Source organism: Protopterus annectens, chromosome 4.part1 (genome assembly GCF_019279795.1).
Source record: "Protopterus annectens isolate FY-2018-M chromosome 4.part1, PAN1.0, whole genome shotgun sequence".
Classification (NCBI taxonomy): Eukaryota; Metazoa; Chordata; order Ceratodontiformes; family Protopteridae; genus Protopterus; species Protopterus annectens.
In genome coordinates this window covers 315094037-315121684 of record NC_056734.1, presented here as the reverse complement: position 1 = coordinate 315121684, position 27648 = coordinate 315094037, and positions in this window count along the sequence as shown.

The following is a 27648-nucleotide window of genomic DNA, read 5'->3' as shown; positions in this document are numbered from 1 at the left end:
CGGGGGGTGGGGTGGAGAAATTAGTTGCATCCTATCTCCTTATATTACATATAAGTTGGGGTCTTTATGGCAGGGCTAGGGCTTTTGGCTGATATTGTACAGTCACATTAGTTTAAGACTAGGTAAGTAGACTAACATGTATTGTTTCTTTCTGCATTTGTAAATAGGGGTGGTAAGTTTGGGTAGTACTTTTAACCTGGCTGTCCAACGTTTTGTGAAGCAGGATATGGCTGAGTGGACTATGTCAATGAGTGAATTATTGGGTTGTATCTTTAATAGGACTGCATTGTCACTGCTTTCTGTTTTATTTTATTTATTTATTTATTTATTTATTTATTTATTTGCTGAAAGCAATGAGTATAAGTAAAGATGACAGATAATGTGATGGAGACAAGATGGTCTGAATATGGAAGAGAGAGGGCTGCACTAGATGAAATGTAGTTAGCACATTTAACAGGGCTAGATCTTACAGACTGGGCTGGACTGGTTTAGAGTACTAAGATTGGAAGGAGGTATTTGTATAAGGAATGTATGTGGATTAAGATGTAACATAAGTTGAAGAGACAGTATATCTAGTTTGAGGATGAGAGATTTTCTTGGTGGAGATAGGAAGGCAGTGCATCAGGGAGGAGGGATTTGATTGATGGAGGTAAGATGGGTGTGGACCAGATGTTGACCAGTGTCTTTAAAGGAAATGAGGGCAGTGGAGCAGGTTTCACCTGAAATGGTACTCATCATAGAGTTCAGATGATATAGATTTCAAAGGTCAGTAGCACTCCACAGACTTGGACATCTTTTGCCCCTTTCCACCATTCTAGACATTAAAAATGTTATCATTATTTTTTTTTATTTCATTAATTCATTCTGTCATTCATTCATTCTCTTATTATCTGTTTAACTCATCTATTTAACCCATCACAATACAAGCAATGATTCATACAAACACACACCTGCAAGACATTGAGAACTGTGGTGGACTGCCAGTTCACATACAGGATGTAGCTGGGATAGAGGAGGAAATCAGAACACCTGGCAAAAACATACACATATTCAAGGAGAATATATACAGACTAAACACAGATGGCATCCCGAGTAAGAACCTGACTACCAAACTAAACATAAACATGGTAAGCCAACAATGCTAAGGGCTGTGCCACTGCTGAATACATTATTGATTGGCTCTAACTTAATTTAAAAATTTAATTTAGTTTGAAGCCTCCAGAGATTGTTTTTGTTATTCATTACACAAAGACTGAAACAGCTTGCCATGTATTGTTGCATTCCTCAGCTGTCTTATTTTAATATATTCATTAAGCCATGTAAAGCACAAAGCCATTTTAATAATTTGAGAACATGCTGTGTATATTACCTAACTTCATATAGCCCTGTCTTCTGCCACAGTTATAATTTTGAAATTTCTTGTGGGAAGTAGGAAGATAAGCCCAACAAAAAAGCAATGTTTAATTGTACAACATTGCAATATGTATTAGTTCACCACAGTTGTAATAAGTACAGGGCTAGAATGATTAGTGAAACAGTATTCTAAATATTGCATCTCTACCAGCTGTGCTACAGAAGTGAAATTAACATCAACAACTATAGAATTCTTGATATAACTTGCAGGAAAATGCTTTGATAGACCTTTCCCCATTTTAAAATCAAACACCTCAAAGCAAAGGTCAGTATCACATGTCATAACCTGGAAATTAATGCACTGTGTTTGCATATTTTTCTTTCTCTGTTTCCCTCTTGGTTGTTTGGTCAGAAATGAGATATTTGTACATTCTGAAAGAAAAAATCCATTTATACAATATGATTATCAGTCCACATTATCTTCTTTATTTTTATGTTCATAATATCTCTTTCTCATTGAAGCAAAAAAGTTCATCCATAGTTTCTGAAACAAGAATATTAGTACCTTCACCTGCTAATGGTCAAGTCAATGCTGCTTCATAGAGACAGCAGGTCAAGTCAATGCTGCTTCATAGAGACAGCATGAATATAAACAAAGTCATGCTGTTATAAGTAGACAGGAAACTATTCCTTTATTTACTTTTGTAAAGTTAAGTCAGGCTTTATATATATATATATATATCTCCTACACCTCAGTTTAGCAATGATAACAGTCAAGAAAAATAGCTTTCCAATAAAAATAAAAAAAAAGGTTTTCCATTATAAAAAATAGCTTAATTCTCTTTAGCATCTCTATAGCTGCTATGCGTACATCTATCTCCACATAGTTTGATGCTTTCTTTGCAGTCTGTGAATATAATTGTATATACGCTGCTAATTAATATGAAACACTATTTTGTAAACATATTCCAGTATTGTCTCTTTGTACAACTGGATTATTGTCTGTATCTTTTCTTTCCCAGGCTTATGCTGAAATTGGTCATTTGTGGTTAGGGCTGATTCTCAGTTAACAAATTCACATAACTAAAATAAGCAACTTAATTCTGTCCTTTTATAGAAAAAAATAATTCATATAAATGCTCTAATACAAAGTATTTTTAGCTTAATTTTTTTTCATACTTTTTGTCACACTGCACCCAGTTGTTAATAACACCAGATACCCTCATCAAAAGTTAACTTGCACATTTAATAACTCACAAAATGGCAGCATAGCAGAAAGACAGTTAACAGCTTCATCTCTCTTCTCCAGTTGTACAAGGCTCACATCAGACTCTCACTGCATTATGAGAAATGATAGTTCTTAAAAGATGCAGAGCTATATTACACATTCACACAAACACATGCACATATATTATTATTAAAAAAAAATCACATTTTTTCATCAACAAATACTCCCAGGATAGAGGCTAGTCTCTCCAAAAACATGGTAGACAGTGGGTTATGTTAGATATATTTAACAATCTTGAATGCAGTGCAGGAACTGCACAAACACATTTTACAAATTTGACTCATGGTTATTTTAAAACATCAGCATTTAAGGTAATTAATCAATTCTAAATAGTAATGTACAACTAGACTTATATGCAAGAAGAAGAAATCAGGCACGTAACTGGCACCTTGGATGCAGTTACGCTTTCAGAAGTGTTCAGTTAATCAGATTTCTGCAACATTTCAAGTTAGTCCCACTGGGCAAAAAATGATGAAGGATAAAGGGTGATACAAATGGTTAAAATATTTAAAGTTCTGTACATAGCCTTTCACTGCAACATTCTAGGCAGTATTAGCAACAATGACATTCAGATTAAGACATTCAGGTTGGAGATAGCCTGTATGTCTTCCAAATACTTTTCAGATTTAGGACATCCACCTTTATCTAAAATATTAGGCTGTAATACAGCCTTTGAAGAAATTGGACTGCTTTGATTGGTTAAGACCTCAACATCCTTGGCTTGATCAGCTAGAGTCTCCCTGACTCACAACTTTTAGAGTAAGACTCTTCAAGAATGGCCTGAATTTGTCTCCTGGCTACATCTCACAATATACTTAGCACCTATCTGAGCCATGTAGATCACTGGTTTATCCTTTTTTGTATCACAACAGCAGCTATCCCAAACTTGATTCCCTCTTCTAGTTTAAAGCATACTAGTTGACTCAGTTGGGGGTAATTTTGAATTTGCTTAAAAAAAATCACATATAAACACGCTTATATACAGCCTTTGCTCCCTGCTCATTCATCTTGATGGAGTCAAATGAAATGCTTTGGTTCCTGTTTGGATTTCATTCTAGGAATGTTAGTCTTAATTTGCCTTCCAAACATTAGTTGTAAAGAGATTATTCCAGAGACACTGTGTAATAAAGCACAGTAAGACTTGTCTGTGTGGTGAGGATCACTTACCTGAAGGAACTCATCCTCAGCCCTTGCAGCAGATCCACTGGACTCCAGATAGTGAGGGCTTGATGTGGCATGTATGAAGCCTTAGTCCCCACCAAATTATTGGAACTCTGTAGATATGAACCATGTATCCTAATCTGTAATCAGTTTGATTGATATGTCATCAACATGATTTTGAATCTGGAATAATTTGTTGGCCATTAGCAGTTGGCACACTCGATAATATCTTCATATCTTGAGAGTGATAGTCCATTTCTACAGTCTAAATTTTTCCTTGAATCTCACAAAAGTCATTAGCTATTTAATGCCAAGGGCTCTGTGGTAATGCAATTAGTATTAAGGATTCCTTCTTGAATGGTTTATGTAAGATACATAACCTCTATTTTGACAAAAGCTTTGCAATTTCTTTGTTGATGCAGGACTACCATACAAACATATTTCTTCTGTCACAAAACTTAACAAGCCCTTGTTGTACTTTGTGCATTTGCTTTAACATTCAAACACATTGTTAAAAAGACACTGCAGATCTGTCTTGATATAGTAGCAAATCATCAGGTTTTGACAATTTTATTCTAATGGTGTTGTATTTATACATCAGATGCTTGGTCTGTGTCTAACAGTTAGGACATCCATATCTTACTTTGTTAATAACTGCTTGTAATTCAGTTTCATGTTTAGCAGCTTGTTTCACTGTTTTGAGTAATTTGGTAGTTGTTGGTTGATTTATACCATAGCACTATGACCTTGGGCAGCAAAGTCTTCTTTTGTGGTATCAGATTGTGTCTGTTGGCAATGATTGTTTTCCTGTCACATGGATTGCTCTTGTCTTATAATAATGCCTCAGTTTCAGAATGTTTGGCAGTAATTACTTTGTCAAAATCACAAGAATTAATCAGTGGAACCAATGGTTAGTGATCATTTTTGAGATGAAAATTCTCTAGCCCAAGCAGGTGTCTTGAGAACATTTTACATGCTCACATACTCACAAGGTGAACCTTTTCTATTTCTGAGAACCTCGGCTCAGCATCATTTAAAATTCTGGATCATTAAGCAACAGTTCTCAAAATATATCTATCCATCTACAGCAGAGCAGTATCTTGTCCAGAGCTATTGACATTAGAACTCAGCTGTCAGTTTTATAATGTCATAGTCGGCACGCACTAGGACAGACATTAGTTTATTTAACACTGTTGAAGGTTTGGGCTTGAACATACCACAACCAGGGTGCACCTTTCTCCAGTAAATGGCTGTAGGGATGTAGGCAGATCTGCTGCCAATTTCCTAAAGAAATGTATCCTGCCTTAAGACTGACATAGTTCTGTTGCACAAGCTGCGTTTCTTAGGACTATAATGGCTTTTGGCTTTAACCTTGTTTATGTCTGTTTTGATGATGTTAAGTATTTCTAACTGAACTATTTAATCCAAAACTTTCTAAAAATGCAATTGTCTCTGTTCAGTTTCCAACATGATTTTTTAATGCTTTGGAGCACTGCCTCAAATCTCACATCATATGTTTCTTTATTAGGACCAAACACTGGAACATCATGCATGACAACACCTTCTTCAAGCCCTTTCAACAGATTGTTGATCAGACATTGAAGTATGTATTGTTCAGACGTTATGGTAAATAGTAGCACTTTTAAAAATTACCTTCCAATAGGTGCAGTAAAGGCTGCCATCTTTTGTCTATCCTTCTCTACAGGTATCAGACAAAACCCATTTGAAGCATATAATGTGGAGAATACTCTGGCATCAATGAGTAAGTAAGTAGGCAGTAAGGAGGAGAATACTCCAGCATCAATGAGTAAGTAAGCATGCAGTAAGGAGGAGAATACTCCGGCATCAATGAGTAAGTAAGTAGGCAGTAAGGAGGAGAATACTCCAGCATCAATGAGTAAGTAAGTAGGCAGTAAGGAGGAGAATACTCCGGCATCAATGAGTAAGTAAGTAGGCAGTAAGGAGGAGAATACTCTGGCATCAATGAGTAAGTAAGTAAGTAGGCAGTAAGGAGGAGAATACTCCGGCATCAATGAGTAAGTAAGTAGGCAGTAAGGAGGAGAATACTCCAGCATCAATGAGTAAGTAAGTAGGCAGTAAGGAGGAGAATACTCCGGCATCAATGAGTAAGTAAGTAGGCAGTAAGGAGAGAATACTCCGGCATCAATGAGTAAGTAAGTAGGCAGTAAGGAGAGAATACTCCGGCATCAATGAGTAAGTAAGTAGGCAGTAAGGAGGAGAATACTCCGGCATCAATGAGTAAGTAAGTAGGCAGTAAGGAGAGAATACTCTGGCATCAATGAGTAAGTAAGTAGGCAGTAAGGATAGTAGCTGTTAAGAGTGTACATTTATCTCTGATTTCTCAACAAATACATGTATCCACAGGTCATCATTTATAGACCTCATCCTCACATTCTGTTGCTGAGTCAGGAGATAAGCAGGACAGACTGTCCTATCAAGTCTGTATGGATATTGAGGCTGCAGTAGACTTTTATGATCCTTCAGGTGCCATGCAATGACTCTGAGTGACTTTGGCCAAGTCATGTTTGGGTTGTTTTTCAGTAGAGCAGACCAGATTATACAGGCCCATTGGGCTTTGACTCTTAACTGGAGTAGAAATGATTTGGAGGCTATGGCAGTCCTCACCTTCATAATGCATCTGTCTTGAATGCTGTTACTCTTGAATGAAGAGGAGTTCAACTTTTGCAGGCATGCCTTACATCATGGCAAGTATATGTACAGAACCGTAGTTCCATTCCCAGTCTGGTTAGTCTCAATTAGAACTTTCAGAGCAAAAAAAAATCAGGAGCCAGCCTGCTGCTATTTTTTTGCAATTCTAAACATTATAAAGACACTACTTATGCTTTTAAAACTGTATCAAGCCTCTCTTGCCATGAGGTTTCTACCAGCTTAATACTACACAAGAAGTGCTGACACACTTCAGTACTGAAGTCCCACCCACAGAAGAAGTATCAAAAGTCATTGCGATAACAGCAATACCAATCAACCTGTCTCAATCACACCCCCTCGCACCTTGCACCAAGGCCAGCTGAACTCTTCACCCTACCCAGCATAGCTACTGAATATGTCCATAATAAACCATTCGATAAGTGAAATGTCAGGGTCCACTATTGGCTGTCATGGGAGGGTCCACTATTCGCTGTCATGGGACTGGCACATCTATTTAATACAAAAATATTGTTTATTTGCACATTCTGCCACCTTTCATAGCTGCTGAACATTATTTACGTTGCTCAATGTTCTTCTATTACTGTCTGAAAACACTCAGTCTTTTGTAATATGTTTTAATACTTTTGCATTGCTACTGTACTAAATGCTATCTTAGCTACTTAATTAAATGAGTTCTACAGGGTTCATGACAATACTGCTATTAAACCATACTTATTAGCTTTCAGTTTCCTTAAAAGCTTTTCTCTACCTTAGTGTTTTTGCTCCCTTACATGGACCATTTCTGTTAACACAGTTGTTTTGTATGTCTCTTCTTACTCTAAATCATTATATTATTGAATTATTTACTGTTCTTTAATCGACTGATGCTTTCCTCTTAAATATTACATTCTGTTCTAAGTGTTGTTATATTCAGAATGAGTTTGTACCTGATGCAATTATATCACTTAGTCTGGTTACAAAAATATTAATGTAATGTGATGCTGTAACCTCCAAGTTTATTTATTTATTTTTTCTTGTTTACTGACTCTGCACTAAATCCTTGCTGAAAATGGTTAGTGCCCAGTACATTGCCGCCTCACAACAAGAGGTTCTCTGGTTCAATCCTCAGCTGGGGTGCCTTCTGTGTGGAGTCTGCATGTCCGCCCTGTGGTCGTGTGGGTTTCCTCCCATATACCAAAGACATACTGTAGGTGGATTGGACACTCTAAATTCGCCCTAGGTGTGAGTGAGTGTGTGCCTTCTGTGGAAGGTTGGGGACTGAGCTGGCAACTTGACACTGTAAAAATCCAGTGCCAATCATGAGCAGACAGGTGATCTGCTGTGGTGACCCTTAACTGGGAAAAGCTGAAATAAGAAGACACACACACACACACACACACACACACACACACACACACACACACACACACACACACACACACACATCCCTGTAGATATCAGTTTACATGGATACCCAGAATACATACATTTATGGACCTGCTTTGTATAACTGCAGGCAGCTTATTTTCTGATGTATTCATACATCAAATGTACACTTTGCAATCCTTAAGATCTCTGTAAACCTTTAGTAAAATTGTCTTTCCATTTTACATTCTGCTGAACTAAAGTAACTCCCATACAATCTATTAAGTTCCTTAGCTGATACTTTAAACTGTTTCGATATAAGTTGTGTAGCTGTACATTAGCTTTCATTGCAATATGGTAGCAAATATACTAGATATTTAGATATATGATATGATATGATATGAATTGCAACAATTTACTGTTCCCTCTTGCTGCAGTGTTACATTTACTTTTTTGTTTTCGCCTGCTAGCCATCAACTTTCTGTAATTAGAATTCTCATTATGCTGCAAATTGAAAGTACAGCTTTGTAGACTGGAAACGGAGATTTAAGACATTACTGCAATATCTGTCTTAACTGCTACAGTAGTTAATATTGTATGCTACATATACACACAGGCACACACACACACAGAACTAGGGACAGAGAATAAGATTACAGTGATTATGACACACATGCAGATAACTAAATGTCTGCATGTGTATGTGGTATTAATATATGCATATTTATCTCTAAATAGGCACATATCTGTGTGTCTTTCTGTTTGGGTTTCCTGTGGACTTCATATACAATGCTTAATATAGTCATGTTTTTTTCAGAAAATGCACTGCTAGGACACAGAGAATCCATTTTAATTACCTTTTATTGTTTAATAAGATTCATATTTAATTCATTTAAACTAAACATTTCTGGACCTGTAATCCAGTGCTGTATATTTACTTAGCATACAACATGGCAGAAAACCGAAATTTAACTACTTTGCAGCTCATACAAATTTGCATTTACTCTCTTAAATCTCGGACACACAATACCATTAAATCAAAACTTTGTTTTTGAAAGTCACGATAGAAAACTTTAGTTTTATATTATATAAAGTTTTTTTTTTCTAAATCAAACAAGAATTTGCACTCTGTTATTTCACATTACAGTCTTTTCTTTCCAGTGTTAAAAACTGGTTCTACAGCAGAATGCAGAAACCTACTGGATAAAGCAAGATGAGACTTGATCTTTGTTCCTCTGTGGCCTGCTTAATCGAAACATTTGGGGTGTATGTTTCTCCTCTAAAAAACAGATCATATGTTTAGCCCTTTCCTAGTGGTTCATATTTTACGTTACATCACTGATTTTTTCTTCAAAGAGAAAAAAAAAACAGCAACTGAAAAAGTGAGGAAAGAGAAGAAGCGATTTACTTAGATGCACCCACTGCCAAAGTAAAATGTCAAAAGACCCCACCTCTTGAAGTGTATAACATGCTGGGAGATTGTCAGATTACAGATGGATACCCAAATTACGTGATGATGGCTTCCTTCACTGCAGGTGGCCATCTGGCACCAGCATGTTTTAAAACCTTCCGGCACTGCTGATGTACAGATGCCGTACTGCTGTGCTACTCCAACAAGGACTTGCCAACACTGACTGAGCAGTTATGTGACAATTTTAGCAAACATGAAACACAGTTCTGGAGATATATTATAACACTAAGTGCTGAAAAGTGCTATGTAAAGAAGTTATGGCCTGGTGACCTGATCATCACATCTATCTTCTGCTCTATACATAATTTTATGGCTGCTTTGCAATCAGGTAACTGGCTTCAGGCATCACAGACATCTCTTAAAAACTTTGCATTTGAAATGTTAAGTGGCTGGGTTTGACTGCTTCTTCTTTTTAAGGTATCTCTAAGTTTCTGACACATGGAAGAATGTTGCAAAAGCCTTCTGTCTCTCAAAGCTATCTGATGGGAGCCATGCCACTTCAATCAAGACTTCCTCTTTCATGTGCAATTGTCTTTAATGACCAGTGATAGTGGTATAGACTTTACCACTGTGAACCCAACAGGCACAGCCACTTTATTTCTTTATTTATGCTGTTTTGGTCTTCCTTTATAAAAGTATACTTAGCTGAATCCTCATTTTCCTTTATTAAATATTTGCTGTACTCTGCATCCTTATCTTCTCAAACAGTAAAGAGTTTTACGCTGGATTTCTGCCTCCAGCCTTGCCTTTCTATAAGACTGGACAGAATTATAACAACTTCCAAAATTTTAAACTCCAGTATGGAGGTGCACTATGCTATACCCTTTTTTTGTGGGTAACTGGTATGACTACAAGCCATTAACCTTCCATGCACAATCCAGCCAAATTAAGGATGGCTTGAGGATAAGCAGTATGATTTTATATTTCAGTGCATATTACCTGATCAGATGCTAATCTGATCAAACTTTTCATTTTTATTTAATTCTGAATCTAAGATTAGCTGTTAACAGAATGGGAATACATGTCTTGATTTCCATCCCTGCACAGTTGCAGTAGTTCTAAAGCTAGGGTACTTGTTACAGCTCTAGAACAAGTTTTATCTACTGATAGCCCTTTCTTCAAAGCATAAGCCTGCATTATTCTTTTACAGTGTTATGATTTACTGATTACTGAACTATTCAAATAGGATAACATTTGCAACATCTCAGTGTGCAGTTATTGTGTATTATTTATTGCTTATAATACCACATTATGTACCGTTTCTAATAAGTGTTTATTGCTGGAATTCAATATAATATGCTACTCTTGTAGTGTTCTATTTATGCCTTCTGCATTGAGTCATTCTTTTGTATGCGGTTCTCATTCAACTCTGTATCGTGTCTGAAAAATGTGTTGGTTAATTGAAGAAGAACCTGTCTCAGTTACCAAAAAATATTTATTTTTTCACTACTGAATGCATGTTACATTACTGGTGGATCAGCAGCCTCTTTAGGAACATTTTTAGCAGTAATAATGTAATGGACTGGGTTCTACTATGAAATGTTTACTTCTTAAAAGTTGATGTGTCAAAACTTTGAAAAAACAAATGCCAGAAATCAGAGGGGAAAAAAATCATTTTTACTTGTTTTTTATAGGGACAAGCTCCCACAACTCATGAGTTTATATATACCAATTCCATTCTTGCACCACGCAGAAGAAGGGAAAAATCTCCCAAAACAAGTTAAACATTGCTGATGCATGCTTGGAAACCATGACAGCAATAATTTCCTGTGGGAAACAGAGTTCAGCATTTTGCCATTCACATTTTTTTCTTTTCTTTTCTTTGTGCTAGTAATGTTTGAGGAATTTCATCTCAACCACATCTAGGGGGTGCCAGTGGACTGTAAGAAGAGTAAAAATGCCAAAAGGTGCTACCTTCACAGAAAGAAAAGTCCACTACTAAAGTGTACCTGCCTGCGTATATGCATGTGTCTGCATGGGGTTGATATCCATGTTCTCAAAACTGAAAAACATAGAAAAAGAAACATAAAAAAAATGACTGAGACAGATAAAAAAAACAGTTTTCATACTCCACTACTTTCCCATTTCCTTGACAGATATTTTAAAGGTAAGATGTCAAATTCTGCAATATACTGATTCTAAAATATAACATGTAGCAGAAAACTGAACCAGCTACAGACATCCATTTACTGAATAGAAATAAGCAACTTTTTTTCTTTTTCATAAGGAAAACTCAATATGCATGTAACTGTTCATAAATTCACAACTCAAGCCAGAGGCCAGAAAGTTAATGGACAGCAGCAAGGGGTTTATATTAGAGACGTAAACTGAAAAATAGTATTATTGCATAAGGATTCATGCTGTAAGTACACTTAATGTGATAGTTCTATCTTTGCATAAGATTCATAGCCCTGGTACACAATACAGAAGCAATATACAAGAAATGCACACATACACAATACAGAAACAATATACAAGAAATACACACACACACACACACACACACACACACACACACACACACACACACACACACACACACACACACACATAAAAAACATCAATAGGATCCCCAGGCAGTGGATAATAAGGATAGCTTATACAAAACATAATGTATTCAAATTAGATACTTAGCATGAATAAGAATGTTGATGCAGTTTAGAATTAAGTACAAACATTCCATCCATCCACAATGCCTTTTTCCCATTTATGCACATGGGATCAGGGTACAGGTTCAAAGGTGATAATCACCTATAGCCAAGTTTTGTACCTCCAGATAGCTAGCTCTGCTGCAGTTGTTTTGCCATAACACACACATGCACGCAACATCACACCTACAGCTAATTTAAAGGACCCAATCCACCTACTGCATGTCTTTGGAATGTGGGAGGAAACTGGAGCAGCTGGAGAGAACCACTCAAACACAAGGAAGGCATGCTAATTCTACACAGAAGACACCCTAGGCAAAACTCAGACTGGAAAACCTTTTTCTGTGAGATGACACAATCCACTGCACCAAGAACAGAGAGCATCTTAATGCAGCTCGATTGAACTAGTAACTATTCTGACATCCTCATTATTAAAGTCACAGGCCTACTGGGGCTGGGAGTGAATCAATGTATGTAGATATAGCTGCATAAAAATACATGAATGCACAGTAAGTACACACACACACACACACACACACACACACACATATATATATATATATATATATATATATATATATATATATATATATATATATATATATATTTATATTCTACATATTGTAACATGCTGTGCAGAAAATGCATAATGTTCCATTAAAATGCATGGCGAACTGGAAGATTTTTATTGCAGCTAGCTAGCTAAAAGGATTTATTTGCTAGTCAGTGGTGTATATAATGTGTTTTCCTCAAAGCAAAAAACCAGGAGAGTAACTCACACCAAGCAGTCCATCTAAAGGAAGATGCTGAAAGCAATGAATGAAAGCTCATTTGGGGCTAACTTATGGAAGGACATGTCTACATATCTGGAAGCTGGGACTGTGAGATTCTTATTCTTGCAACCTCTGCTTTCTATTTTCAAACAGCTTGTATAACTCAGGGGCTGTGTGTATTATAAAGCTCATACTAATATAATGCAGTGCACTAGAATTTTTTGTTTGACATTGCAAAGCCAAGTTAGCTATGGTTTTGAGTTGTTTCAAGTTATGAAAATAAGCCTGCATTATAATATAATCCTGTTTCAAGTGTCTTCCTCTACTTATAATACCTGTGTATATATACTCAAATACACACAAACATGCACACACGCACAGACACACCTATGTGTATACACACACACACACACACACACACACACGCACACGCACACGCACACATGCACATCACACACAGATCTCAACAATATGGAATGGAAATAACTGACCATAGTTGCCATCTTAGCTCTTTTTTAGGAATGGAAAGTCTCTTCACTCTTGACAAGTGTGAAAAGTTTTGAAATATAACAGGACAGTAAACTCTCTCAATGGTCATAAATGTCTAATGGCATGCAGAAGAATGGTACAGAGGAATGAAAAATGAGATAAATGCAGGTTTTGGTAGACTCGGCAATGGCAGTCATTCCTTCTTTAGACCAGCATATTGTTACCTCCCTGTGCTGCATAGTGCAGCATGGATAAGCTATCCACATATGTCTGGATAACATTTTGGAAACAAAAACCGTGCCTAACTCATTCTACCCAACATAATACATAGTTTCAAGCATATTCATTTCCCTAGTACCTGCGTTTTTGTAATCATAGGTGTAAAGCTTACTACACATTGTGTCCCTTTCACTACTTGGTCCCTTCTCCTAGCAGTGAAAGCATGTCCTAATGCATTGTTCACATGCTGGCATACAGTCTGTTGTCTTATTTTCTTTTCTGTTTATATATGGTGGCTCAATACTAATAGTACTAACATACTGCATAGCATACAGTTTGCTATGCACCAGCCATGCAGTCTTATTGATCCAAGGTGTCACTGATTTGCTGGGGACTCAGGATGCTATGCTGTGCACATTGTCTTAATCTTCCTCACAGCACGGCTCAGTTCTTGCATGATTTTGCCCTCCATATGCTTAAAATTTATGACAATTATGGCTCATACAGAGAATTCTGTACCTTTCCATTGGGGACCCAGTGACCTTGTACTAACTGGTATGGTCTTCTGTTAATGAACCACTTATTTGCCTGTGTGCCAGCTGAGATGCCTCCTACCATGCATCTGCTAAGCAGACTACATGTAGTCTCTAAATTCAGCTGCTGATCCTCAACATAAAAGTCATATATTCTTATGAAATACACAATCACTTAAATATACGGGGAAACCATTTAAAATCTTTTACTCTCCGAAATTAAAATTTACTTGAGCAAATTTCCTCTCAAGTATATTCCATGAAGTAATTTATTAGTTTTTTTAAAACTCTATCACAGTGTTAATTAACATACAAATTAATTACAACCCTCTCTTCATCTTAATAAATACCTTACTTTAATGAATGATTAACTTGTTGTTATAAATAAGTAAATAAATATCTGTGCACTCAAATACTGATACATTTTCTCTCTGTATTTTACTTTTATGTTTACCTTTCTTCCACTATTCCCTTCTCTATTGCAGTTCCAGGTAGACAAATCAATTTAGAGCTTTTAAACCTGCCTCACCCTCCTGTTGTTTTTCTTATATTTTCTTAAGGAAGTCGATATACGTCTTATTTTCCAGAGGCAATGTTGCAGAGAAGGGCTGCCACACTGCGTTGCTGTGCAACGCAGCCTTCAGATCCACAGGTGTGTCCTGACAACATCTTAACATTCTTGTTTTGCACTTAGGCAGAAAGAAAACAAAAAGGCAGTAGACGAAGACCCATACTGGTACGAACAGATGGAAAGGTTATTTGCCATGTAGAGCTTGAGAGCTGGTGATGTCATTGGACAGCACTCTTGACAAGTGTGACACGATATCTTACCACCAACCTTGAGGCAGCCCTCAGTAAGCAAAGATTAACATCAAACCAAATCAAAGAGCCCTGCAGTCAAAATAAAACTATCTCTGCGTGTAACTTTCAAGCATGCACTATGAATTTTGAGATGTTATATGACACGCTATTAATATTTTTAGTCCACAAAACTGATAAACTGAAAAGATTCAACATTAGAAGCAGTAGGAGGTGTGAAGCTGGCAAAACGGGTTTGTTTAAAGGGAGCATTGCCAAACTAGCCTAGTTTTTATTATTTTGTTTTATTTTATTCATTTACCCAAAGTAAAGGTATACCAATACAAACATGATATATCAACACTTCATGTTAAAAAATTGTTTAATATTAATTCTTTTCATGTATATGGATGTCATTTGCAGTTTATACAGCTGCAGTGTAATGAAATATTTTTTGTAGACAGTACAACATCCCTTTTATAGTGAGACTACAACAGTCTAATATTTGAAAATGGCTGGCACAGTCCACAAGACGATAGTTCTCACATATTAAAAACAACATTGAAAATACAACCAGGAAATTAAATGTTGTGTTTATGTATTTTTAGATTGTAGAGAGGATTTGTCTTCTGTTGGATCTCTGCAGACTTGTCAATGGACTGCAGCAGCTGCAGGAAAGCCAGCTCTGTGCAGACAGGTGCACACTGTTACAAAGGGCATCATTCACATTTTCATCTGCAATGTCACCTCAGTAAGTCAACCTAGGAGTATAAAGAGAGTAAAGGCTAGATATGAACATGAGTAACCATGGATGGAACATTATTCATTAGGTTTCTGATGTTTTGTAACCACGCTCCAGTTAAAAACTTAACACTGTTTCTACTTATTTCTAGCTCATTAACCCTTTTGTCAGAAAGGTTAGAGATTTCACCAAATATTCCAAACTCTGCTGTATTTTTCCAGAAGACCATTGTATGCTGAGATATTTATCAGTGAAAACAGTCTTAAACACATTATTTAATATTGCATGTTTATATGTCAGATTAATCATGTGTTTCTCATGATTCATATACATTAATATTTCAGGCATAGAAGTCTTCTGACCTGTTTACCATTTAGCCTTATTCAAACCCCATCAGTTGTTTCTTCCTTCTCCCATTGTACCTTTCATTTCAGCATGACTTCCTTTGCATAATATCAATAATTCCTAACTGGCCACAGTGATTTCCACAACCACCCAAAAGTTGCAACATAAGCATCCAATAAGTGAGTTTGCAGAGGTCTGCAGCCATCTCTGTTGATATATTTTAACTCATATATACAGATATTAATACAAACAAGGAAAAAATGTATTCCAGTGACATTCTCTCACATTAATAATTAAATAAAGGTCTGCTAAATGTCAGTACACTTATTTAGGAAATAATGTTGACTATTTTAAAAACATACCATTTCACTTTTCCCACTTTGTCTTCTCATTAATAGTACATTCAAAGCAATAGTCGGGGGCAGATGCTATTACTTATTTAAAGAACAGGTTCATGGACTATAACAGAGATTTAACAATGCTTTGAGACCCATAATACTTTTTAACTTTTTCTTTATAAGACATAATTAGAGGCAGTTCCATCCAATTATGGGGACACCCTGTGTTTATCTCTTTTTTTCAATTGCTGCTGCTCTCTGACCTGTGGTTCTCCTTGCAGCAGGTGTCTGCTGAGAAATCAGCTGGAGAGGGGCAAGGGTTAGCACTTTTATGATTTGCAGAGACTGTCCATTCCTAAAAAAAGAGCTAAGATGGCAGGCTTTGTGAAAGAATTGCAAGACAGCAGAGTTACAAAAAAGGTTTAAATACATATTTCTAGTGGCTAGAGAAAGTAGGATTGTTCACTAAAAAATACCATGAAAAAAATCTTGTATTACAATTGCCGTTTAAAGCCATGAAGAAAGGCAGTACATCAGAAACAACTGTCCTAAGTCACTGCAGATCTATTCCATGACATTTAGTGATATTTCTGCAATTGTATGAAACAACATCATTGTGTCTAAATTTAAAAATAATTGCATAGGTACCTGATAAACATAGTAACACATCATTGCCTAGAATCTTAGTGTTGTTGACATCAACACTATATATATATATATATATATATATATATATATATATATGTATATATATATATATATATATGTGTGTGGGTCTACTTCAAAACATCTAAAACCCATAACATTTAATTTCATAACATTGAGACCAGAACATCTAAAACCCATAACATCAAAATTCATGACATCTAAGTAGATGGCTTCCATAGACATCCCATATATGACCTCCCCAAGTGCTTTGGCAACAGCATGCAGTGAGATAAGACTCAAGCAAGAAAAGTGCCAATCTGTCTCTGATGGATGTTTAAATTATGACGTCTCCTATCTGACTTTTAACCTGAAGATGGGGTACTAATGGATCATATGGGGGCTGGTGCTGGTAGGCATCAAGGGGCAAAAAATGGCAAACATATGTATAACACATATATACATTCATAAATACTACTCACAACAATTTTAAGTATGTACAATATTCTTTACCTGTACTGTGAATCCCACACCATTATATAGCCTTAGAAAAAAAATTGATTTGAAATGGTGAACTTTAAGTTTTAGCATAAGATGCATGTGTGTGTGGCACACTTTACTCCAAATATAGACTTCAGCACAAGCATATTATTTTAAAACATAGACTGCATTTTACTTGGGAAAATATTCTGTAAGACTGTGACCACAAGTTAAGATGACAACATCAATTTGCAGTAAACCAAAATTAAATAGATCAAACTGAATGCATCTTCCAGCTTGATTACAGCATACCTACTTCTGCCTTATGAAGGTTTGTGCCATAAGTCCACCTCTTCTGTCCTCTCACAACAAACTGGAATCTTCCGTCATCACACTACAGAAGGGCACTTTCTTATATTCAAGAATATGCCACTGCTCCCTCCTGACACAAAAGTTCTCTTTCCAGGATAATGTCCTTCTAATAGCACATAACACACACACACACACACACACACATATATATATATATATATATATATATATATATATATATATATATATATATATATATATCAACACAAACACACAAAACAAATGAGAATGCTGTAAATATTTCAACTAGTTCAAAAGACTTACTCAGCTTGTCATAATTTTTTGTAAGTATTGTCTTTTCTTAGTACTGTGAAACTCAATATATGTATATCTATATCGATATCTATATATGCAATATATGTATGTTTGGGTCTATATTATAAGATCAATGGTTGAAAACATCGAACACCATATGGTCGAGGTCTTCAAACACTGAACTTATAAAAACAGCAAAAATAAAAAAAGGAAAAAAGTACCCTAACGGGCTTAAGCAAGGGGGGGGAAGTCCCCCTGCCCCCCACACCCCCGCTACTTAAATATACCAACTCCGAGACTGCATTACATTGCAGTAAATGGAAATCTCCCCTTATGGAGATTTCCGTTTACACGTTCGATGTTGTGCACTTTCGCTAGTCCCGTGTCGACAATATCAGCTTCGATATTGTCGCCTTTCGAGAATATAATATAGACCCATAGATATATATATATATATATATATATATATATATATATATATATATATATATATATATATGGGTCTACTACCAAATATTGAAATTTCAAAACATCGAACCTCTGATTACAGAAGCCTAGAGGATCAAGGTTTTGAAAAATAGAAACTAAAAAAAATCCAAAATGTTAAAACTTACAATTTTACTTTTTTGCAGAGGGGCAACCCCCCCTAAACTGCCCATGTGGGGGCTGTGGCCCTCACACACTCTGGTACTTAAATATACCAACTCCGAGATTACACTTCAGTGAAGATAATGGTAAAGTTTCCGTTCTGCACTGTACAGCAATCTCCATTGATAAGTTTCGGTATTTCAAAACCTCGCTCCACTGGGCTTTGGTAATCAGAGCTCGATGTTTTGAAATTTCAAAATTTGGTAGTGGATCCATGCACACACACACATATATATATATATATATATATATATATAGATATATAGATATATATGTGTGTGTGTGTGTGTATGTAAACTCAAAGGGTATAATGCACATTTGGTACACAGGTTTTTGTGGTGTAAAAAAGAAAGAAGGCATAAATGAGTGAATATTCATTTGTGTGAATCACGAGGTTGAAATTAGTTTTATATAGTGTAGGTAAGCAGTACTGTGCAGGAAAATTAATGTTTAAATGAAAAAGTGGTGTTTATTGAGATGTCTAAGACAATGTTATAACAGTTGTGAATATCCAAGTTTTTCAGGTCAGGGTTGATAGGGGTTAGGTAAGGGGATATACTAAGTGTTCTATATGTTTTGTGTTGTATGTGTGTTGTGTGTCCTTTTTGTCTTGTGTAGTGGTACTGTTAGGGAAAAGGTTTTTAGTAGTGTAATATGTAGGGTTAGGGTTAGGGGCATGGTTAGGTTTACAATTAGGGTTAACACACATAAGTCAGAGGGTGTAAATGATGTGTCTTTCAGGACACATACACAAAATGCACACCAATGTACAGATACACACACAAGCAAACACATACTGCATTTGCATGCTCACACAAATATATGAATGAGTGAAGAAGAGACCTGCAGAGCTAATGCTGAGATGCACCACTGGTTGCCTTTTGCAAAAGGCATTAGTATCATGATTGGGTAAATATAGAAAGTATGTAAAGTTTCCAAAAAAACAAATGATTAAATGATTTAGATTGTTAGTACTAATCAGACATGTTTCAGCTCTGCCACCTGCCTGATGTTATTCAAATGTGCAGGTTAGTGCTTGTTCCCTGCAATAACTCTCTTCAAAGAAAGAAATGGAGCTGCTGCTATGTGCTGCATAACGTAATACCAACCAATATTCATTGGATAATCACTTTGTTCATAGTTCAGCGACAAAGACACACAGCTGTTCCTATGAACATTTGTATATCATATAAATATCACATTTAATGTTTTAGATCTAGGATATCACATTATATAGAATCCACAGACTATTTGACAGAGCAAAAGTTGCTGTTATCATCCTTAATTAATATTTATAAGATATGACTCACTGCCATTTCCAGGGCATTACTAAGCAGGTTGTCTGGTGAATTGTGTTATACTAACCTACTCTGTGATGCAATAGGATGTGCGTCATCACTGTAATATTACTAGCCTACCTTATTCAAGTGAAATGTCAAGCTTCAGTGCATATTTCATGAGGATGGTGCAGTTTCACAACACTTGTATAAGAAGCCTGTTAATACTACAAGTGGCCATATCCTCACAAACAGACTTGCAAAAAATTCAATGGCTAAAGCCAAATAACATTGCATATTGGGCAATATTTATCTTCCTTTTGAACTAATATTAATATGTTTTTACAGTTGTTTTTGATTAAGTATATTCCATTATAATTATAGTTAAGATTATTTATATTATACTTATCATACATTTCTGTTCAATTTTAGATTTGTGTCTATCAATAATCTGCCCTGGGACTATGGGAATTTTGTTTTTCTTTTTCAGCTGTGTTTTTTATAATGTTAACATCTGGTGCAACAAGCTAGCTAAGTTTCAAGATGTCTGCCTCACATCTCAAGGGTACAGTGTTCAATCCTGTCTTTCAGTCACTGTCAGTGTGGAGTTTGCATGTTCTCCACATGTCTGTGGGAGTTTTATCCAAGTATTCCAGATTCTATCCACCTCTTTAAACAAGATGGCCAGTAAGCTACACTACATTGCCCATAAATATTTTATACTTTCCTTTGTCTTTGTGTTGCAGATTTGAGTGTGAAAAGGGACTATGTACTAGCCCACTTATTTGGTTAACAAGTAAAATAAAATAAAAAATAAATAGCTACACAAATTAAACGTCTGCATACTTTTTACTTCCATTATTGCACTTTTAGTTTGGCTTATCTCGGTGCAAATGCTACCCTGTTCCTTTTATCCAGTACTCAGTATTCCCAATTCCCCTTCTTTTCCTTACCTATCTGTGTTGTCTCACTCCCAGGTTTTATGCTCTTGGTATTCACCCCTTCTGTCTAAAAATCTACCTCTTCACACCCCTTCAAATATTTATCCCTGTCTTGCAATATTCTCCTCCCTGTTTCCCTTACATACAAATTCCTTTTTAAATGTATGCTGTATATTCTCCTACCTTCCTTACATTAGACTTCCCAGCACTGAGGTACAAAGATAACCCCCTTATACCCCATATCTCCAACACTGGCCATGATGTAAGAAACTTTGCCCAGCTTTTTGTCACCTCGATTACCTACTCAGATGGTCCTCATTCCCTACCATAGTGACCATCAGTAGTGTAGCAAGGTTGGGGAGAAAGGGGCATGTGTCCTGGCACAACCTGTTATACAATGCAATCTGAGTGCCATCCCTGCATTCTTTCTGTACTGACATTTCTGAATGCTGGTAAAGAAAGGAACTTTTTTGTCCTTTTGCTGGTGAGGAGGAGTCGTGGATTTGTGGCACAGACTGCTGGGTGAGCAAGCTATGTCTCTGGTAACCATTACACAATACCATATTCATCCTTTTGAGCTTGCCTTTAGATACAGCCACTAAACTTCCAGGCTCCATATACATACAGATTCATGCCATGATCCTTATGTCTTCATACCATGAGCAGCTTTATAGACTACCCCACCTGTACACTTAACTGCCTTTTTCCTGCCTCCAGCATTTGTACTCATTCGCGTGTGTTGTTGTATGAAATTCCTCTGCACTTTTCCCACCACTCCTTTCATGTACACCCAGTCCACCACTCCTTTCACTTTTATGCCATTTCTCATTACATTCACAACCCTCACCCTTCAGTCCTGTTATTCGTGACTATGAGACAATATTTTTTTTCTTCTACTCCGTCTTCTCTTTTTGCCATCATTATGTAACATCTAGTAGTTTCCAATTTAAAATGCATAACTTTGGGAACATTTCATAGAACAACATTCATTTATAGTCATCAGAGGTGAGGATTATTTTTCACTGGAGGTGATTATTTTTTGTGCTCATGACTACTTTTGTTCTACATAAAAACTCATATAAATTGCCAAGGATACTTTATACCTTTGACTAAACTGCTTATTTCTTAAAAGTCACAAGTAGTTACTGTCTTTCAAGGTTCCATCAAAATAAAATGTATAGTTGCATTTTGTTAGTAATGGCCTACATGCATCTTTCAAATGTAAGTGTGCACTTATTTGATGTTTAAGTCTTGTTCTTATATGTTTATCTATGCTTTGACTCTGAAAATGTCTTTCCATACAGTTTTGAAAGTAATATAGGTGTACAAACCTCTTTATTCAGAGCTTCTCTATGCCTGGCTTGGACACGTGTGACTATACAACCTGGATTACTTCTAAAACCATCTAGACCTACAAAGTTGATGCAAGTATTTTTTTTTTTTCTTGGACATGCTCTTCCTGTCTCAATGCTATTTAACACTTATGTGCCGATTTATTGATTTTGTTACATTTATCTATTTTTCAGCCTGCACTTGTTAAAGAAATGCATTATGTTTGCTACTGTACTGCTCCTAGATTGTTTTAACAACATTTTAATATTTCATAACCTCCTCTGATACTGCAAAAGCTGTTCTGTATTTGCCAATGTTCTCCTGAGTCTGCCATAATTTTTCTCAGTTTTGCAAAGTTTTTCTGTATTGTCATTCTCTTATGTTACCCACTATTTTCTGTATTTTGTTGAACATTTCTCAGGGTTAGTGAACTTATTTCCAAAGATTCTGATATTGCAGGAATTCTGGCTTTTAGTTATAAAGTACTTGTTAAAGCACCTTAGCTCAAAACCAATTAATTTTACATTAAGACAGTGCTGCACTCTGGTGGGAGCAGAGCTGAATTCAACCCATCCAAGTTTGAAACTGCTGCAGGAAAGTATATTGTGTTCTTATCTGATTGGCCTGATGGGTTGTGTAAAAATATATCATCCTGCTGGTATAAAAGCCTGGAGTTTGCAGAATGCGCAAATGCAGTTCCCCGTTCCTTGTATATAAGAAAACCTCTGCAGTTTAAAATCCTCTATAGGAAATGTTTTCCATAGCAGCTTCTTGAAGAGCTGCCAGTTTGTTCAGAGGGCAGTACCACTGTAGGTCATCTAACCAGAACTACTTAACATTTGGCAACCTTTGCCAGATGTTTGGAGAGATTCTGCTGAAATCCAAAGCACCCACTGCTAAAATTGAAAAAAAAAAGTACTTTTTGAGTTTTCTTTGCACTTTGCTGACTGTAGTTTATCATTTTGTTGATTTTTACTGTATTTTTCTGCACTTTAAAAAAGCTGTTCTGTTGCTTTAAGTAGCTAGTGCATAGTACAGACTAGACTGAGATCTGCTGAATCTAGACTATATTGTGAAACTTGAGCAATGTTCCAACCATCTTACATTAGGAGGGCCCTGCCTGCATCCTTGTAGCAGAAGTGTGTAGTCTGAGCCTCATATGAGTTGGAGATTACTGGAAGAAAGCTCATTTTGTGCTTTCCCATTGGTAGTTTAGCTTAAAAGTGTTTCATTTTGCCTGTATTTAAGGTTCGCATTTGTGTGTAGCTGCGCACCACACAATAGTGTTCAGCTGTGCTCTGTATAAACACAAACACCTTGAAGGACAATTTTCTCATAGACATCTGTTATTGAACCCTCCCAAACTTTTTCCTGCTGCATTGTGGGAAACTCAGTTGTGCACTAAGAAGTGTTGCCATAGTTTTCACCCTGGCCTTCAATAGAATAAGTCCCTTTCTTTTCCCTAGAGCAAAATCTAGTCAAAGTAGCCCACACTTCAATGGTAGCTACTGTAAAAACCTACCATAATGGATGGTCAGTTTCCAACCATTTCTCCAGCCAGCCTGATTGACATGGACATCTGAGGCAATGTAGTAATTGCCTCATGTATACTGACAACCACTTACTGTTAAAACAAACAAATACAATATGTGAGAGATGTAATTACACTATGAATTTGTAATCTATTCTCTCATATAGAAACAAACTGGACATCAAACTGGTTGTCAGCACGCACACATCACCTCTCACACAAAACAAGATCACAACACATAAACCCACAAACACAGAGGTACTCAATAGAAGCCTATGAAAAGTTCAGTGACCTCCCAAGTGCAAACCACTTGCACACACTACAAAGCAAATAGAATTCACTTCACATAAAAACGTGCACACTCAGTGTCTCAGCAAATAAGCCTGTAAGTCAAAACACCTCCAAACCAAATGTCCTGGTCATATTATGATTCCATAGTGAAACACACAGATGTCCCCCTATCCAGGCTAGACATGGAGAAGGTCATGGTCAACTATCTGTCAGGTGCCAGGATCCATTAAATCATGCACACACTCAAGTCACTCAACAACAAGTACTGTTATAACTCTGTCATAGTACATGTTTGGGTGAATGACTTGAGAATTACCTCTCTGGACTATAACAAGAGAGACATGACTGAACACTCAGATTATATGTCTCAGGCAGATATGTTCCTATCCGTAAGCAGCACTCTACCTTCACCTAGGATGATGCAACAATATAGACAAAAATGATTGATTTCAACAATTGGCTTAGCTTCTGGTGTCAATCCAAGGGGATCCAGTATCTGTCTGCATGGGAAGACATGGTTAACAGACCATAATGCTTTGCCAGAGATGGTCTTCACCTGTCTCCCCTAGGCTTTTGGATATTGGCAAAGGTGCTTGCCTCCACCATAGTGACATTTTTAGACAATGTCAAAACAACAACATTTCCAACATAAAATAATCCACTTGAGGCAAAGTCAAGATTATGCTGCTTAATGCTGGAAGCCTAAACAGAAAGCTGCACTACTTGGAAGCCTGTGCAGTCACTGAGACATGGTTCAAGGCAGCAGAGACCACCCCAGCCATGCAAGGCTACAATACCTTCTACACATTCAGACACTAAAACAAGTGTGAAAGAACCTAAGGTGGAGGTGTATCCCTCTTCAGTAAAGCCAAGTACACGTAGGGACTGGTTAAACAGTGTGACGCTTGAACTACTCCAGGTCCAACTAACTATAGGTAAAACACCCTATCACATCATTGCTAGCTGCAGGTTCCCCACTTCTCCTACCTGGACTTGCTAGAGTCACTCACTATACAGCCAAATACTTTGCTCATTGGAGATTCCAACTATCCTTCCATCAATTGTGCTATATACACAGGCACAAATATGCTCTCCCTGAGGTAACTGAATGTTGTGAATACAAACGTTTGGAACGGATAGTCGGGATCCTCACAAGGGGGTCAAATGTAGTAGACTTAGTACTCACCAACATGAGGGGAGGGGGGTCACTGCACTATCCCCTGTGTGTTTTCTTCCCTGGTAAGGTCAGACCAATAATCTGTCTCATTCAAAGTAACGATCAGACCTGACACCCCCACAGCATCAAAAAAATTAACAATTTCTCCAAAGCAAACTACAGCCTACTAGGTGATGGTATGAAAAGTTTCAAACCCCCTGCTAACACAGCCAACAGTGACTCCTATACAGAGGAGTACATAAATGCCCTATATAGCCACCTAAACTACTGAATAGACTTAGCTGTACCTGACCGGGTCAAAACCAGCTTCTCCCAAAAAAAACCAGGCTACCCTGGTGGACCTCAAGTATAAACAGTTTATATAACAAAAGCAAGATAACAATCTCTAAGAGCTAGAGGGAACTTACTCAGCAGAAGAAGAATACCCTCCGGAGTTTGAACAAGCAAATCAGATATCTTGTAAAGTCATCTATAGCTAGTTACAAAGCTAAATTAGCATTTCTACCCAAGGATAATCTTAAGACATTCTTTAGCTACATCTGATATCTAAAAGGGAATGCCCAACTATGTGCTGAACGTATAGTGGATGGTACATCTCATACAGAACCTGAGGAAATTGACAACCTGCTAGCTAACAAGTTTGGCACAAACTTCACTTCCCTGTCCCCACCAGCCATATCCCAAAGCATACCTGACAACAGTCCTCTACCTAGTATATCCAAAGAGCAGGTCATATCCAAGCTCTCCAAGGCCAAGAACATGGCTTCTATGGGACCAGATAACATCCCAGGCTCCTTACTAAACAATCTAAAACAAAGCCTAGCAGAACCACTTGGCCCTATCTTTAACTTCAACCTGAGCACTGGCTTTGTTCCAACAGAGTGGAGAACAGCAACAGTAATTCCCTTGGACAAAGGGTGTCCGTTAACTGACCCTGGAAACTATAGACCCATAAGCCTAACCAGCCTTATCTGCAACTCCATGGAAAGAATCATCATGGACCTTATCAACAAAGACATAGGCGACCTTCCAACTCTTGATCCGACCAATTTTGGCTTTGTTAAAGGTAGATTGTGCTAAATGAACATGGTGGATTTTTTTGAGAATCTCACCAAAGCCCTCGATGAAGGCAAAACAATACATATTGCCTATCTTGACTTAGCCAAGACTTTTGACATAATCCCCCCACTCAGGTATTATTGAAATACTCTGTTACTAGGGATTATCCCATACATCACTAGATGGGTAGCCAACTGACTCACTGACAGAATGCATACTGTCAAAGTTGAGGATTCCACCTCTACCAACAGACAAGTGGCCTCTACAAGGATCTGTGCTAGGTGCTGATTGCAAACTGGGTGCAATCGAGTCCCCTAACAATCTTAACTTATTACAAAAGGGGATAACACCGAAAAATGACTGGTGTGAAAGCCACGGACTAAAACTAAATGCAAAAAAGTGTGTCATTATCCCTTTTGGTAAAGAGGAAGTCACTGCAAATAACAATAATGACAGAACCCCCTAAGCTCAAACCTAGTGGTGTGAGATTTGGGAGCACAGGTTGATAAGCAATCTAAACTTTGATCACCATGTGTCCACAGTCATAAGGAAAGCCTTCTACATTGCACATCTCATAAGTAAGGGCATCGCCTCCAAGACTAAGGGTGTTATAACTTCTCTGTACTCAACCCTCATCAGACCACTAATAGGGTACAGTGCTTCCTTTTGCACGTACCTCACCAGACACCTGCAGCAGTCAGAGAGACCACAGAATTTTCTCACCAAGAAAAGTCAGGGTCTCCAAAACATGACTTACATGGAAATACTGAAAGCCCTGTCACTGTGCTCTGTATCCTATCCTACAGGTTGCTGAGAGATGACTTTTGCCTGGCCTAAAGAGCAGTCTCTGACCCTGCCTTACTGGAAACGTTGCACATCTGCAAATGAAAAGGGACAAGAGTCACTTGCTCCAGGGGTCTCAACCTAGCCTGTGACATTAATAGAACATGATGGAGAGACAGATATATTTCCTATAGATTGTCACTCCTCTGGAATAAACTCCCAATTCACATGAAGCAGAGCTACCCAATGACCCTATTAAAGTGCAACCTAGACAATTGGATGGGAGACTGTAAATTCATCCTGGGGTTAGCACCCATAAGCCTCATGGACAGGGGCAGTCAGTGCTGATCATAGACTCACTCTGTGAATAACAACCATCTAGTACTTTTGTTCCTAAGATATACCCTATTCTGGAAATTTTTGCTACAGTATGTGAAAAAGAGATTAGGCAGATGTTTTCTCAGGATCATACTTCTTTTTACAATTTAACAATGTCAGAAAAAACTGCTTTACATGAATTTTTGAATATGAGATTTACCCCACTGACATGGGGTGGTGGGATTGTTGTTATGAACAGGGTAATGTACCTTGAACATATGCATTCATTATTGGATGATATTTTATTTTATTTACGATTTGTTTACTGTGAAAGTCTGACTTGGAA